Below are 13,669 nucleotides of genomic sequence, written 5' to 3'. Positions count from 1 at the left end.
TAGCTCCATTGTCAGAGCTATAGAGGTGGGTACGGAGGCACAAGAGCACCTCCATTCCCGATCACTGGCCACAAATCAGGTAAGTAGGACTGTTAGGGTCTTCAGACATCGGTGGAATGCCCCACAGTTACGAGCACTGCCACTGTTATGGCCTATCTTTAGAGCAGTGGCTTTCAAATAGATTAGAGTATCTGACTCTGAAATCAACCCATCCTGCCTCTGGGAGGTCACCACGGATGGCCTCCTGGTCCAAGTGGTACCCTGGGTTAATGCCCTTTGTCAAACCCTCAAGGTTTTAATTGGTTTCATAGATTTCATAGAATTTACAGTGCAGAAGGAGGCCATTCGGCCCATCGAGTCTGCACCAGCTCTTGGAAAGAGCGCCCTACCCAAGGTCAACACCTCCACCCTATCCCCATAACGCAGTAAACCCCAACCAACACTTAGGGCAATTTTGGACACTAAGGGCAATTTAGCATGGCCAATCCACCTAACCTGCACATCTTTGGACTGTGGGAGGAAACCGGAGCACCCGGAGGAAACCCACGCACACAGGGGGAGGATGTGCAGATTTCGCACAGACAGAGACCCAAGCCGGAATCGAACCTGGGATCCTGGCGCTGTGAAGTAATTGTGCTATCCACAATGCTACCGTGCTACCCACCACATTCAGCATGCGGTATATAGGACCCATCACCTCTTCCAAATTTGCTGGGAGGCAGGACTGTGTCAGAAAACTGGTGCAACCCCACAAAAGTGCGGCCTCGAGCTCTTCTAGTCCCACCTCAAATTAGAATTCAGCCCCTTGTGTCTTTTTATTCTTATTGGTCAGAGTCAGTTTCAGTTCAATGGTCCACATTTTAATTATACTTTCCATTTTGGCTGTTGAATATTGCTTTAATTTTAGCGCCCATTAACAAAATTCAAGTTAGGACTATTTCACTTACTATCAAAAAGAAATTCATGCAGAAAGTGCAATACTTGATAATATATTGATTTTTATTTCACCCACACACATAGATGTTCACAGCAGCTTTAAATAATGCTTCTGAATACAATGTTCCAGCATTATTGTATAAAGAAAACTGACCATGTGGAGAGGATATTCTTTTTTACAAATGTCTTGCTGGCAAGGCAAGTGAGAATATCCAGAGCCTTCACAGGTGATTACCAGCACAGTTCAACCTCAGACTTAATTTCTTGACAAATGGGAGATTGTCCAACTTTTGCTAGTTTCTTGCTGAGGGACATGGATCTTTTAGCTTGAGTTGGACAAGCTTGTGCCATCTCCTCATTTGCGGAAACCATTCATGACTATGTATATAATCCATGTATAAACTTTATTCGCTGCATGAAGAATAAATTAGCAACTTTTCAGTGTTTCAGAATATAATCCAACAAGCCTAAAATATTGATAGTAACTCAAAGTGTTACAGCCGTTTCCTTCTGAGCAAGTCACAATATCCTGACACAGTTGCTCAAAAATAGCCCAATCTCATTTATTCTCATTAAGTTTAGAAATATTGAAACTGTTGATAATATTACATTACCAATGCTTAATTTGCTCCCACGATATTTCCCTTTATTAGTGCAGCAGGAAACAGCCACCTGTTTAAACTGGTTAAACTTGCATTAAATTGCACATAGAAATGCGATACTGTGTATTTATTAATTGGGTTAAGAGTAGTTTCTTAGCTATGCCTCAGTGAAGTGTTTTGGGACATTTTTCTAGGTTAAAGATACAAAATAATGCGAATTCACTACACCTGATTTCAGGAAATGGCTGAAGGCATTGGATACTGCAAAGGCAATGGGCCCTGGACAACAGTCCAACATAGAAATCATAGAAAATAATCCCTACAGTGCAGAAGGAGAACATTCAGCCCATCGAGTCTGCACCGACCGTCCAAGGAGCACCCCATCCAAGCCCATGCTCCCACCCTATCCCCATAGCCCGGCCTAACCTTTTTTTGGACACTAAGGAGCAATTTAGCATGGCTAATCCACATAACCGGCACATCTTTGGACTGTGGGAGGAAACCGGAGCACCTGGAAGAAACCCACGCAGACACAGTGTGGTGAATGTATTCACCATAATGCATGACACTGTAACCATTGTATCCACCTAATGTAACCTATGACCTGGAAGTGGTGATACGAGCTGCTTCCAGGTACTGTACTGTAACCCCAGTGGGCTTCGCTTCTGGCTCCACCCTCACGGGGCCATATATAACCCGGCCACCTGTGGGTGGCACTCATCTGCACAACCGACTCTGGCTAGTCAAGTTCACGACTAATAAAACCTTATGTTCACTCACTCTCTCGGCCTCTTGGTGAACTGAAGGTATATCAATTTATTAGTCGTCGACAGTACCATGGATGCCGCTCTAAAGCTAGACAGGCTCGAACTCGACGCCCGCGCATCCGAAGCCAAGGAAATATTTGAACATTGGCTTTGATGCTTCGAGGCTACATTGACTCCTCCACAACGGCACCCTCGGAGATCCTCAAACTACGTCTCCTCCATGCTCGGGTGAGCCATCGAATCTCAGTAATGATTGAGAAAACGGCCACGTACGAGGAGGCGGTCGCAACCCTTAAAGCGCACTTCGTGAAATGAAATGAAATGAAAATCGCTTATTGTCACAAGTAGGCTTCAATGAAGTTACTGTGAAAAGCCCCTAGTCGCCACATTCCGGCGCCTGTTACGGGAATTGAACCGTGCTGCTGGCCTGCCTTGGTCTGCTTTCAAAGCCAGAGATTTAGCCCTGTGCTAAACAGCCCCACACAAATAACAGAGGTGGGTTTCGATCCACCGACCTCTGGGTTATGGGCCCAGCACGCTTCCGTTGCGCCACTCTGCTCCCGAAGCCCGTAAACGAGGTGTTCACTAGACACCTCCTCACTACTCGCCGTCAACGCGGCGGAGAATCGCTGGACAAGTATCTGGAAACTCTGACTCTACTCTCGAGGAACTGCAGCTATCGAGATGTGACGGCGGAGGAGCATATGAACTCACAGATCCGGGACACCTACGTGGCAGGGGTCCGCTCAAACTGTATCAGGCAGCGCCTGCTGGAGAAAGGGACCTCCGACCTGCGGGACATGGTAAAGCTAGCTACCTCACTAGAGGTGGCCTACCAAAACCTTAGCACGTTCCCCGCGGGCTCAGCGAACCCCTCGTGGACTCTATCGTTGCGGCCCCGTCGGACCCGCCTACGTCACAGGCCTGCGCCACGCGTCTGCCAGCCCAGCCTGGAGAACCGCAATGCTACTTCTGCGGCCAGGGCCAACACCCCCGGAAGCGTTGCCCAGCCCGCTCAGCGACGTGCAGCGACTGTGGGAAAAAGGGGCACTGCGCGAGAGTCTGTCTGGGCTGACCTAAGGCCCAGAAATCGAAAATGCACCAGGCCCGACCTATGGACTCACAGACCCCGCAATGTGGCCGCATGCCTGCCCGGAACGCCCCCTCCAGGTGCGTCATCGGCATTGTGCGAATTGTGGGGGCCGCCATCTTGGCCACTAGCCCTAACACCGACCGACACGTGCGACTCATGGGGGCTGCCACCTTGGCCACCGGCCCTGGCACCGACCGACATGTGCGACCGATGGGGGCGGCCCTCTTGGTTGCCATCTTCGATCCCGTCCAACATGTGCGACACATGGGGGCCGCCATCTTGTGACTCCACCGACCACGCAGGCTACCCGCAGCTAGGCGCAGTGACCCTCGACCAGTCGCAGCCGATACCGCTAAACAACTCCATGATGGTCGTCCGGGTCAACAGGCACGAGACCCCCTGCCTCTTCGACTCCGGGAGCACGGAGAGCTTTGTCCACCCCGACACAGTAAGGCGCTGGTCCCTCCACACCTACCCCGCCTCACAAACAATCTCCCTTGCCTCCGGGTCTCATTCGGTCAGATCCGGGGGTACTGTATCGCCAATCTCGTGATGCAGGGCGCGGAGTATATCCGCTTTAAGCTCTATGTCCTCCCCCACCTCTGCGCCCCCCTACTGATCAGATTGGATTTCAGTGTAATCATCGAAGCCTGACCCTACAGTTCGGCGGACCCTTGCCCCCCCCTCACAGTGTGCAGCCTCGCTACCCTCAAGGTCTCCCCCCCTTCACTCTTTGCGAATCTCACTCCTGACTGTAAGCCCATCGCCACCAGAGGCGGTACAGCTCGCTAGACATGATATTTATCAAGCCGGAGGTCCAACGACTGTTGAGGGAAGGGATAATAGAGGCCAGCAACAGCCCCTGGAGAGCACAAGTGGTGGTCGTCCGGACCGGGGTAAAGAACCAGATGGTTGTGGACTACAGCCAGACAATTAACCGGTTCACGCAACTGGATGCGTACCCACTCCCCTGCATAGCGGAGATGGTCAACCAGATCGCCCAGTACCATGTGTTCTCCACGGTCGATCTGAAGTCGGCCTACCACCAGCTCCCAATCTGCCCGGAAGAGAGCCACTACACTGCCTTTGAAGCAGCCGGCTGACCCTTCCACTTCCTCAGAGTTCCCTTCGGCGTCACTAATGGGGTCTCGGTCTTTCAGAGAACGATGGACCGAATGGTGGACCAGTACGGTTTGCGGGTGACATACCCGTACTTGGACAATGTGACCATCTGCGGCCATGATCAGCAGGACCACGACGCCAACCTTCAGAGGTTCCTCCAGGCTGCCCAATCCCTCAATCTTACATACAACAAAGAAAAGTGTGTCTTCTGTACTACACGACTGGTCATCCTCGGCTACGTCGTGGAGAACAGAGTCCTAGGGCTCGACCCCGACTGTATGCGCCCCCTCACAGAACTCCCCCCCTAACCACAGCCTCAAGGCCCTAAAACGGTGCCTTGGGCTGTTCTCCTACTACTCCCAGTGGGTCCCCAACTACGCGGACAAAGCCCGCCCACTTATTCAAACCACCAGTTTTCCCCTGATGGATGAGGCCTGCTCAGCCTTCAGCCGCATCAAGACCGACATCACCAAGGCCGCAATGCAGGCGGTGGACGAGTCCTTCCCCTTCCAGGTAGAGAGCGATGCGTCAGACGTCGCCCTGGCCGCCACCCTCAACCATCGGGGGGGAGGCCAGTAGCATTCTTCTCTTGAACCCTCCACGCTTCCGAAATCCGACACTCACCGGTCGAGAAGGCACAAGCCATAGTGGAAGCTGTGCGGCACTGGAGGCACTACCTAGCCGGTAGGAGGTTCACCCTCGTCACCGACCAGCAGTCGGTCGCCTTCATGTTCGACAACGCACAACGGGGCAAAATAAGAAATGACAAATTCCTGAGGTGGAGGATCGAATTCTCCACCAACAATTACGATATCAAGTATCGTCCTGGGAAGCTCAACGAGCCCCCAGATGCTCTGTCCCACGGCACATGTGCCAGCGCGCAAGATGACCGACTTCGGGCTACCCACAATGATCTCTGTCACCCGGGGGTCACCCGGCTTACCCACTTCATTAAGGCCCGCAATCTGCCCTTCTCCACCGAGGAGGTCAAGGCAATGACAAGTCTGCGCGGAGTGCAAACCGCACTTCTACCGGCCAGACAAGGCCCGTCTGGTAAAGGCCTCCCGGCCCTTTGAACGCCTAAGTTTCGATTTCAAAGGGCCTCTCCCCTCCACCAACCGTAATATATATTTTCTCACCGTCATCGACGAGTACTCCCGCTTCCCCTTTGCTGTCCCCTGCCCTGACATGACCTTGGCCACTGTAATAAAGGCACTGCACAGCATCTTCACACTGTTCGGTTTCCCTGCCTACATCCACAGCGACCGGGGTACATCGTTCATGAGTGATGAGCCACGCCAGTACCTGCTCAGCAAAGGTATCACCTCGAGCAGGACTACGAGCTATAAGCCGCAGGGAAACAGGCATGTGGAGAGGGAGAACGCGACTCAATTTTCCGCTGGCAGGAGGTCCGCCCCGATGCCCTTCACTCCATCAGATCACTCCTCTGCTCAGCCACGAACGAGACCCCTCACAATCGTTTGTTTATCTTCCCCAGGGTCTCACTTCCATCTTGGCTGTCAACTCCGGGACCAGTCCTTCTCCGGAGACACATGAGGAGCCATAAGACCGACCCGCTGGTCGAGAGGGTCCAGCTGCTCCACGTCAACCCCCAGTACGCCTACATCGCGCACCAGGACGGACGGCAAGATACGGTCTCCCTATGAGACCTGGCACCAGCTGGTTCCCCTGCCAATGCACCCCCCCCGCTACCCACCCCCACCCCCAGTGTCCCGTATGCCCCCCTGGGTCTCCTGTACTGTCCCGCGCCGCCACTGCCGCCACCCACCACCCCCCTCTCTACCCCCACACCCCAACCGTCTCTGACTCGCCAGACTGAGGCTCCAGCTCCAGACACAACGCCCCTGGAATCACCACCTGCAACAACCGTGCCCGCCGCACCGCCAGAGCTCAGGAGGTCGAAGAGAACGATCCGGCCTCCAGAGAGACTGAATATGTAATGACCCCACGTCACCCCCTACTGGACTTGATTTTTTAACAGGGGGCGAATGTGGTGAATGTATTCACCATAATGCATGACACTGTAACCATTGTATCCACCTAATGTAACCTATGACCTGGAAGTGGTGATATGAGCTGCTTCCAGGTACAGTACGGTAACCCCGGTGGGCTCCGCCACTGTCTCCGCCCTATATACACCGGGGCCATATATAACCCGGCCACCAGCGGGTGGCACTCATCTGCACAACCGACTCTGGCTAGGCAAGTTCACGACTAACAAAGCCTTATGTTCACTCTCTCGGCCTCTTGGTGAATTGAAGGTATATCACACAGGGAGAATGTACAAACTCCACACGGAGAGAATGTACAAACTCCACACAGACACCCAAGACCAAAATTCAACCCGGGTCCCTGATGCTGTGAGGCAGCAGCACTAATCACTGTGCCACCGTCCTGCCCAGACCTCTGAAACTAGCCACATCCCTAGCCAAGCTGGTCCAGTGCAACTACAACTCTGGCACTTGTAGAAAATTGCCCAGGTATGTCCTGTCTACAAAGAGTGGACAAATCTTAACTGGTCAATTATTACCCCATCAGCATCCTCTCAGTCGTCAGTAACATGATGGAAGGTGTCATTGACGATGACATCAAGCACCTCTTACTCAGCAATAATCTGCTCACTGACGCTCAGTGTGTGTTCCACCAGGGTCATTTGGCATCTCATTACAGCCTTGGTCCAAAGATTGACAAAAGATCTTAATGCAAGAGGGGAGGTGAGAGTGACTGCCCTTGACATCAAGGCACCATTTGAACAAGTGTGGCATCAAGGAGTCCTAGCAAAACTGGAATCAATGGGGATCCGGGGGAAAAGTCTTCACGGATGAAATTATGCTGAGCACAAAGGAAGATGGATGTTTTTATTGAAAGGCAATCATCTCAACTTCAGGACATGACTGTAGGAGTTCTTTGGGCGAGTGTCCTTTGCCCAAACATCTTCAGCTGCTTTATCAATTATCTTCCTTCCATCAGAAGGTCTGAAGTAGGGATGTTAGCTGATGAATACAATATTCAACACCATTTGCGACTCCTCAGATAGTGAAGCAGCCCATTTCAATATCAAGCAACATCTGGACAACATTCAGACTTGGGCTAAGTGTTAAGTAATATGCCTGCCACACACATGTGCCAGGCAATGACAGTAGAAAAGTTACTGCACAAAACGAGACCATTCAGGCCATCGTATCTGCATCAGCTGAAAAAAAGAAATAAAAACTAACATTTTAATCCCACATTCCAGCAAATTCCAGACACCCATCACCCTCTGGGTGAAAACCTTTTCCCCCATGGTCCCTCTAATCCTTCTGTCAATCAAACTAAATCTGGGTCCCCTGGTAACTGATCTCTCCACTGGGAGAAACAGATCTTTCCTGAATATTTCATCTAGTCCCCTCACAATCTTGTACATCTCAATTCAGTCACCCCACCTAAATAAAGTCACAATCTCCAGCAAGGGAAAATCTAACCATATTCTCTTGGCACTCAATGTTGAATTCTCCACTATCAATATCTTTGGCACTCATCTGCACAACCGACTCAGGCTAGGCAAGTTCATGACTAATAAAGCCTTATGTTCACTCACTCTCTCTTCTGTGACCAGAAACTGAACTGAACCAGCCATTTAAATACTGGGGCTGCAAGAGCAGGTCAGAGGTTAACCTAACGACTAAGCGAGTAACTCATCTGCTGATTCGCCAAAGACTGTCCACCATCTACAGGAAAGGTCAGGAGCATGATGGAATACTCTCCACTTGCCTGGATGACTGCGGCTCCAAAAACCCTCAAGAAGCTCGGCACCGTCCACCAACTTAAACATCCATTACCTCTCCCACCGATGTGCAGTGGCAGCAATGTGTACCACCGAAAGATGCACTATAGCAATTCACCAAATCCGCTTCGACACGCACCTTCCAAGCCTGCGGCCACTACCACCTTGAAAGGCAAGGGCAGCAGATGCATTAGAATAGCACCACCTGCAAGTTCCCCTTCCAGCCACACACACCACCCTGTCTTCAACTATGGCCTGGATACTCCATTTCGGCGACTAGTGGAGGGATTCTCCGTTTGCTGACCCCAAAATCATATTCGGCAATCGGGCGGAGAATCCCTTTTGACGCCAAAATCGGGGGTGGCGCCTGTTTCCAGATGCTCCACCCCCTCCAAAACAGTGGAGGGATACGCCACACCCGTTGGGACGGCCACGGAACCGGCAATTCTCCAGTGGTTCTGTCGGGAACGCCGGGGGTTTTACGTGACGCGGCTGTTCGTCCCCCACCGGGCGGAGCAGCGTTAAATTAGACACTTCCTCCAGACATTGCCTCAAAATCTAAAATCCAACCCAAAGTGCTGCCGCCAGTGGCGAATTGCAGTAATTTGTTGGATTGACCCCACTGGTGGATGCAGCACAGTTATCTTTTTATCCATCCTTGTTTCGTGCACCACATCATTTCTCAACTTCTGAAAGTGACAGCACTTATAGACTCATAGAATATAGAATTTACAGTGCAGAAGGAGGCCATTCAGCCCATCGAGTCTGCACCAGCCCTTACATGGAGCACCCTACTGAAGCCCACGTATCTACCCTATCCCCGTAACCCAGTAACCCCCACTTAACATTTTTTTCTTGGACACTAGCGGCAATTTATCCTGGCCAATCCACCTAACCTGCACATCTTTGGACTGTGGGAGGAAACCGGAGAACCCGGAGGAAACCCACGCACACACGGGGGGAACGTGCAGACTCCGCACAGACAGTGACCCAGCCGGGAATCGAACCTGGGACCCTGGAGCTGTAAAGCAACTGTGCTAACCACTATGCTTTATAATTTTGTTTCTCTTACCCATTGCTACATTGAATTTGGGTGAGAGGCGGTGCGTGGGAAGAATATGGACCAACATGGAACAATTGCTCTGGCCTCAGCTTCGTCTGTCCTCCCAGCTTCAGGTGTGTACTGAAGAAACACGACGTCTGCCTTCAAACTCCTCAAGTGTGCAAAAACACTTGACTGTTTACCCGGCCCATTCAGCCCCCGCACGTTCCATGTAATCAACCGGGTCAGTGGGTTCTGTGCCCCCTCCTTCCCTGCCGGTCATCCATAACCCTTCTTTAGCCCTTCTTCAGAGGATTGGATAGGGTGGACAGTGAGAGCCTTTTTCCTCGGATGGTGATGTCTAGCACGAGGGGACATACCTTTAAATTGAGGGGAGATAGATATAAGACAGATGTCAGAGGTAGGTTCTTCACTCAGAGAGTAGTAAGGGCGTGGAATGCCCTGCCTGCAACAGTAGTGGACTCGCCAACACTAAGGACATTCAAATGGTCATTGGATAGACATATGGACAATAAGGGAATAATGTAGATGGGCTTTAGAGTGGTTTCACAGATCGGCGCAACATCGAGGGCCAAAGGGCCTGTACTGCGCTGTAATGTTCTATGTTCTATGTACTATATAATTGCTCTGCACGGCATGTTACTGCGCTGCATATTCTCTGTAATCCTATATCGGAATGTCCTATTTCTTTCCTCTTTTTCTGAATTTATACACTGCTTTACTGGAAACGTTGGGGCGATTCAGTGACTCCATAGTGCCCAGTATGAATCCGGGCGCAACAAGTGAATTGCGCGAGAGCCCCAAATTGGTCTCTGCGCTGGGTGCCGGGGCGATTGAGAGTCTCCTGAGATGAGATAGAAATAATGTACAGGTCAAGACCGCGACCAAATAATCCAGGTTGTGCTAAGAAAGAAAGAAGAAGCTTGCATTTGTATTCATGTCCAAAGTCTTTCTTACTGATTCACAAACAATTAATTACTTGTGAAGCGTTGTTCAATGTTATGCAGGCAGAGGAGTCAATTATCACACCACAGGACCCACAACAATAAGGAGATAAATGGTCAGTTAATTGGCATTTTATTGGTTGAGAAATAAATGTTGGCTCAAATACTTTGTCTGAATTTCTTCAAAAAGTACCATGGGATATTTTAACTCCACTCACCCCAGCACATAACCAGGACATCAGTACAGCTTCATATCTGAAAGACTGCGCCTCCAATAATGCTCTGTATTGTTTGCCTGTATTATGTTCCATAGGATCTCTACAGTGCAGAAGGAGGCCATTCGGCCCATCGCGTCTGTACCGATCCTCTGGTAGAGGACCCTACTTCAGCCCACTCCCCCGCCCTATCCTCGTGCATTGATCATGGCCAATCAACCTAACCTGAACATCTTTGGTCCTAGAGTGGGGTTTGAAATCCCAACTTTCTGACTCAAATACAGGAATGGTACCAATGAACCCAGGTGTCAATCGATACTTAAAATTAGACAAAACAGATTTTAACCTTTTTTAATGCGGCGATAGATAACCCACAAACAGCCATCAAAATCAGTGAAATGGATTGGTCAATGGATTAATCCCTCACAATTTCAAGTTAAGTGTAATTAGAAAAGTGCAGTTTTCCAAAATGCTGTAGGCGAACAAGGTCGTGGCAGGAGATGAAAATGGTTCGAGCATCATATTCAGCCCTTGCCGAATCTCTGATAGAACATATCGTGGTTGAGGCTCGTCTCCAGGTGATACCAGCCAAAAATATACCTTTCACACCCTGACTTCTATGCAAAAAGTTGCTTACAAAAGAGGCTTTGACATTCATGTCCATATTCACAAATGGTAATTTTTAAAAACATTTTTTTTGAATTCAACGTGGTTACAACATATCAGTATTTTCTTTTTATTGCAAAATGTAAAGTAATTTTCTCTCTGCATGTCAATGAATTCGGGTGTGCCCACCCACTGTGCAATTCAAAACCAATCTGCGAAAACCTGCTCACTTGGAATTTATGAACCTATGACTGGCTGATCCTATAACATCAAATCCCAATTATGTTTTTCCATATATCAAGCATTACTATTCGCTACAATGTAATTTTATACTGATAGGTTCATTCTTATTTTCCTCTAATGCTTTCTCCTCCTTCAAGCATTTAGACTTTTAGCCGTTCTCATGTGTGAACCTAGGTAGGCAGTCAGTTCAATGTGGAAAGAGTCACAAACAAGTCAAAACTTATTCTCACTCAGAAAACAAACAATTACAGCAGATAACAGTGAATAATAAACATTGTCTTTTCCCCTCCAACCAGCCCAAGGGTGTGAAAGTCAGTTGCATTGGGAATTAATATCCCGGTCCTCCTGACAGCAGCTAACAGTAGACACCAAGGGTGAAGCTGGGATATATTCAGGATCCACATGTCTCAGTGAGAGTATGTTTACCCTCTGTAGCGCACAATGACTTACCAGAGAGACGAGTAGAGATGAAGTCGATGAGGCTTTATTAAGCGAGACTTGTCCCCAGCAGTTCAGCAACAGAATGGAGCGGCGGGGAGAAGCTCGGGTTCTTATACTCCGCCTTCAGGGCGGAGCCAGGAGTCAACAGCCAACCAGGACCCGGGATCTGTCAGCCAATAGCATCACGGCGTCACAGTCCCACATGACCCCTAATACATACTACCACATTCACCCCTTGTTAAAAATGAACCCGGCGGGGTGGTGGTTCGCATGGTGGTAGGGGTTTACAAGGCTGGTCCTGGGAGGAAAATTTCGGGCATGTCATTACAGTTTATTGTCGCCTAATACATACTACCACATGACCCCTAATACATACTACCACACCCTCTAAGCCATCAAAAGGTTTCTCAGATCATAAATTTAAATCTGCACTTGTCAGCCAGGATTCGGCTTGTTGCTATTTTGGTTATAGTCATTATACTTTAAATTTGAAGAGTGTGAAATGTGAAAATGTACTCAGAATTTATTTCATCCCCACGTATTGAAGATTTCTCTTATTAAAAACTTGTCATAAAACTCCAAAGAAATTGAGCCAAGTTTAGTCCTATTGTCAGAGCAATGCGGTGCAGGCCCAAAAGTTGTCCAGGCGGTCGCCTGAACGCAATTGTGTTAGGGCAAGCTCATGAATATGTGTGACACAAGCATGCCACTGGATCACGTGGTAGGGCAGCTCTGGCATCAGGAAGCCTGCTTTGCCTGTTGGCCCTGCAGGAGGCAGCACCATATTTTAAGGGCAGCCAGTCCTGTGTTAAGAATTGGAGATCATCTTGCAGGCTTTATAAGAAAGTTCAGCAGTTTGTCTCCAGCATCTGAACGTCTGTTGCTCTGACACAAAAAAACTTTTCAAAATCCATGAGAGAAGATTCCTCCACCATCGCACAAGATCATTCGGTGGCATCAACGGGTTCGACTGAGGTCTGAGATGTCACAGTACAGCCAGCACATCCCCTCCAGTGCTCAAAAGGTGAAGAAGGACAGTGTAGATGATTCCTATGCTGCCACATCTACCTCTCCCTTTCCTTGCAGACAGCCTCCTAAGCATCTTCCCCTGAAGGACTCAGATCTGCAATGCCACATTAATGGGGTGGTTCCTTTGCATCTCAGTTGTGTGCTTCCTCTTTTGATTTTAGATCCAGTACTTCTGGGTTCTAAATTTCCTGCTCGAGGTTCGGTCCCTCTCAAAGTGCCAGCTCAGCAAATTTCCGCACAGTGAAATTGGCCGGGATTTTCCGGCACTCCCCCATGCGGGTTTTCCGGTAGCAGAAGCTTCCGGTCCCGACGAAGTCAATGGCAAATTTGCATTGCTTGCCGGCCGCACTACCAGGGAAGATCCTACCAGCGGGAAGGGCTAAAAGAAATCCCGCCCAACCTCTCTAAGGTCAATCCATAAGACCATAAGAAATAGGAACAGGAGTAGGCCGTTCGGCCCTTCAAGCCTGCTCCATCATTCAAAAGAATCATGGCTGATTCAACATTCCTCATGCCCATTTTCCTACCTTTCCCCTGTAACCCTTGATTCCCTTACTGATCAAGAATCTCAACCTTAAATATACACAAGGACTCTGCCCTCACAGCTCTCTGTGTCGAGGAATTCCCAAGACTCAACCCTCTGAAAGAAGAAATTCCTCCTCATCTCAGTCTTAAATTGGTAGCCCTTTATTCTGAGACTGACCCTCTGTTCCTAGACTCCCCCACGAGGGGAAACATCCTCTCAGCATTTACCCTGTCAAGCACCTTAAGAATCCTTTATGTTTCAAAGAATCCTTTATGTTTCAATGAGATCACCTTTC

Source organism: Scyliorhinus torazame, chromosome 16 (genome assembly GCF_047496885.1).
Source record: "Scyliorhinus torazame isolate Kashiwa2021f chromosome 16, sScyTor2.1, whole genome shotgun sequence".
NCBI classification, from domain to species: domain Eukaryota; kingdom Metazoa; phylum Chordata; class Chondrichthyes; order Carcharhiniformes; family Scyliorhinidae; genus Scyliorhinus; species Scyliorhinus torazame.
The sequence above is the reverse complement of the archived record's forward strand: the minus strand, read 5'-3'. Positions refer to the sequence as shown.